Below are 4,332 nucleotides of genomic sequence, written 5' to 3'. Positions count from 1 at the left end.
CCACAACCCAATTCACCAACAGCCCAGTTAGTTTCCAACATATCTGTATATCCTCATAATGATGGCTTGATGGGACACCCTATTGTTTTAAGCTTGTACTTGCTGCTGAATAGTATATATTCCCAAGTCTTTGGGGTGTATCCCTAAATTTAGTGGCTTAAAATGGCCTTCAATTTCCAAAGACCAATTTATGTATGTTACAATGTTACTCAGTCTAACAACAATCCCTCTGGTGAACATTCTGAGATCAGACAAATTGTATGGATTAATTACTTCTCTGTTCTTGATGAGGTTAAGTGAATCTCTATATTGTAGTTTTCAGGTACTAAATACCATACATAGGTAGCAAATGTCTAGTGTTAGTTAAAATGGGGGATTGATTTGTAGAGATACATCTCATTTTACTTGAAAAGCTATGAGTAAATTGAACCTTCAGAAATCAAATCTTGTTTTGAATTCAGTGAGGAAGTTCACCATATGAAGCATGAGTTGATGAACTTTCATTATTGTTGTTATTGTTACTATTATTTTCATTACTATGTTTCAATATAACTAGTTTTCTTCATAATTTTATGTGGCTATTTGTATTTAATACCTTTACACATGACTTTTATGAACTTAAATACATTATTCTGAGGAGTCATAGGTTTCCAAGACATTCAAGATACATGAAAAAAGTTAAGAATTTCTGATTTAAGAGAATATCGTGATAAACTTCTTGAAAAGAATAAATTTGTGAAACAAATAAATACTTCCAGTCCTCCCTTTTCCATTTGTTTTCTAATCCAGATTTCTGGTTGTTAGAGATGATATTCAATTTTCTGCCTAGTGGGTTCTGATTGTATTTATAGACTGCCAACGAAGCACTTGGCAATTTGGTGGAAAAAATCATCCAAGCAGATATTTATCATTACATCAAACATCTGGATGTTTAACCAAATGTTTTACAATTTTTTTCCTTCTATGAAGTCAGGGGATTCATGATGGAAAAAGTTTCAAATACATGATTTTCTTTATTAATATTATACATTAAGGAAAATGACACAATATTCTTAGTAAAGTCTCTTACGGAAAACACGCATTCAAAAGTTATGGTTCAATTCAATTTAGTAAGCATTTACCAAATAACTACTATCTAGCCCAGCTCAGGATATACAAAGACAAAAAAATAGAGCTTGTAAAATAAAGACAGAAGTCTAGGCATGGGGAATATCCTATGCAGGCAGGGGATGGAATGTGATGTACATGGAAGGACAAGTAGGTCAATATGGTTGGTACCCAGAATGCATGAGGAAGAATAATGTGAATTAAATCTGGAAAAAATAGGCTGTACCCAAATGTGAAGGACTTTCAGTGATCAAAAGAAATAAAACAAAATAATATATATTTTATGTTAGAGGAAATAGGGAACCACTGAAATTTCTTGAGTGGAAGATGACATGGTCATATCTTTGCTTTCAAAATATCAATTTAGCAGTGTGGAGGGTGAATTGGAGGGGAGAGATTAGAAACAGTGAGATCAAATAGAAAGCTATTACAAAAGTTCAGACAAGAAGTAATATGGGCCTGAAATAGTCTGTTGGCTAAGTCAATGGAAAGAATAGAAGGATGAGGAGGAGAGAAAATTGATAGGACCTAGCAACTGATCAGATAAGAGAATGGAAGGGGAATGAAGAATTGAAGATGACTCTCCCATAAATCTGGGTGACTGATTGGACAACCATTGACAGAAAAAAAAGAGGAGAGGAATTATATAAACAGAAAATTTTATGGGAAAAGATTATGAATTCTATTTTGGACATGTTGGGATTAAAATGCCGATAAGCATTTAACACTCCCTCTTGGTGTAGGTAGACCCCTCTGCCTCTGCTCTCTGAGTCTGACATAGGAAGCCCCATCCAGACACTGAACATGTCTATTTTGGAAGATCCAGGCAAGAGAAATCTTAAATCTCATAGAAACCCCACTATTGAAGTTGATCTCTGCACTGAAAAAGGTCTCTTCCAAGCTGCTGTGCACAGTGGTGCTTCTGCCAGTATCCATGGAGCCCTGGAGCTGAGACAATGATAAGACCCACTACATGGGGAAAGGTGTCCCAAAAGCAGTTGAGCACATCAATAAAATTATTGCCCTGACCCTGCTTAGCAAGAAACTGAATGTTAAGGAGCAGGAGAAGATAGACAAATTGATTATAGAGATGAAGGGCACTGAGAATAAATCTAAATTTAGTTCAAATGCCATATTGGGAGTGTCTCTGGCTGTTTGTAAGGCTGGAGCTGCTGAGAAAGGTGTCTCCCTGCTCCACCATATTGCTGACTTTGCAGGCCATGATAAAGCCATCCTGCCCATTCCAGCCTTCAGCATGATCAGTGGTGGCTCCCATGCTGGTAATAAGCTGGCAATGCAGGACTTCATGGTGCTCCCTATTGGAGCAGTAAACTTTAAGGAAGTCATGAACATTGGAGCTGAGGTCTACCACAATCTGAAGAGCATGATTAAGCAGAAATATGGACAGGACACACCAATGTAGGAGATGAGGGTGGCTTTGCTCTTAACATCCTGGAGAATAAAGAAGCTCTGGAGTTATTAAAGAATGCTATTGGTAAGACTGGCTATACCGAGAAGGTTGTAATTGGCATGGCTGCTGCTGCCTCAGAATTCTTCCAATCTGGGAAATATGACCTGGACTTGAAGTCTCCTGATGATTTCAGCAGATACATCTCCCCTTCTGAGCTTGAGAACATCTACAAAAGCTTCAGCAAGGGCTACCCAGTGCTGTCTATTGACAATCCCTTTGACCAGGATGATTGGGAGGCTTGAAAGAATTTCACCATTACTGCAGGCATCCAGGTGGTGGGGGATGATCTCACAGTGACCAATCCCAAGTGCATTGAAAAGGCTGTGAGTGAGAAAGCCTGCAACTGCCTCCTACTCAAAGTGAGCTATATTGGCTCAGTGACTGAATCTCTCTGGGCATGCAAGCTGGCCCAGTCCAATGGGTGGGGAGTAATAGTTTCCCCCGGTTCTGGGAAGACTGAAGATACCTTCATTGCAGACCTTCTGGTGGGTCTTTGCATTGGGCAGATCAAGACTGGTAACCCCTGCTGATCTGAGTGCCTGGCCAAGTATAAGCAGCTTCTCAGAATTGAGGAAGAGCTGGGCAGCAAAGCTAAATTTGCTGGAAGGAACTTCAGAAACCCTCAGGGCAAGTAAGTGTTGTGGTCAGGAGGCCTCAGAGCTTGCAGGTGCTAGTCACCTCTGCAGAAGTCTGCTGCTGTCCTAAAAATGGGCAGTACCAAGTACTAGACCAGTTTTGTTTTGGGAGCAGGGAACTCAGCTGCTTAACTTCCCTCTCTCCTCCAACTTTCTGTGATTGTTCTCATTGCTTCATTAGAACTGTTTTACCAGAAACTACCTGATCATCTGGCACTCTGTCAGAAGACCCTATCATCTTGTGACTGGGATAGAATGACGTATTCTCACCCCCAATCATGGCATCGATCTGTGGAGCCACATACTTGTGATGCAGCTCTGACAAGCCTATACGACAGATCTTTAGTGGCTTCTCTGTGCAGAATAAAAGTATTCAGTGACCCACTGAAAAAATGAAATAAAATAAAATAAAATGCCTATGATACATCCAGATGGAAGTGTCCAGTCAACAGTTTGATAGTGAAAGGGCATGTTGTCATCTATCGTCCCACAATCCATGCACTACCACCCCTTTCCAACTTGCTCAGAACGGGATGTCAGTTCCACTGTTTAGGTTGATAACAGTGTGAAGGCCTATGTCTCCATATCACTCTGCTCAGATTTCTTATAATTCAAGACCTCAGCCTGCTCTAGGTGCAATTCTCTTCCCTGTTACCACTCCCCACTCTCTCATACTCAGCCATGCCAATCCTAACTCTTCCATATCCCCTATTTTCCTTTGCCTTTCCTTTTTGATGTGTCCTATTGACATATCTATCCTATTGCTAACAAATTACCCTTTGTATTTGACCTCTACTTCTTACTTTCTTTCTATCTCCTGTAGTCATTGAAGCTTGACTCACCCAAGAAGACAGTGCATCCATTGCCACTGTCTCCAATATTGTATATAGATTCTCTCATCAACTTTCACACATCCTCTAAATACACACACACACACACACACACACACACACACAAAATGTGTTATGGGAAAGAATAGACATATTTCTGGCTGCTCATTGCCATTTTCCCAACTCCCATGATTCAATTCAATTCAATTCAATAAACATTTATGAAGGTGTAAGAAGATTAGAATGGTAAAAGGGGACTTTCTCTATCTCTGTCACACACATGAAGGGT

General features: G+C 39.8%; 1 pseudogene; it reads left to right on the top strand.

The window, feature by feature from the left end:
- Positions 1-1,911: 1,911 nt before the first annotated feature.
- Positions 1,912-3,213, top strand: LOC110195332 (alpha-enolase pseudogene; annotated as a pseudogene).
- Positions 3,214-4,332: the final 1,119 nt, after the last annotated feature.

The sequence above is a fragment of the Phascolarctos cinereus genome, unplaced genomic scaffold (genome assembly GCF_003287225.1).
Source record: "Phascolarctos cinereus isolate Bilbo 61053 unplaced genomic scaffold, phaCin_HiC Scaffold_4;HRSCAF=312, whole genome shotgun sequence".
In the NCBI taxonomy this organism is placed as follows: Eukaryota; Metazoa; Chordata; class Mammalia; order Diprotodontia; family Phascolarctidae; genus Phascolarctos; species Phascolarctos cinereus.
The sequence above is the reverse complement of the archived record's forward strand: the minus strand, read 5'-3'. Positions and strand labels throughout refer to the sequence as shown.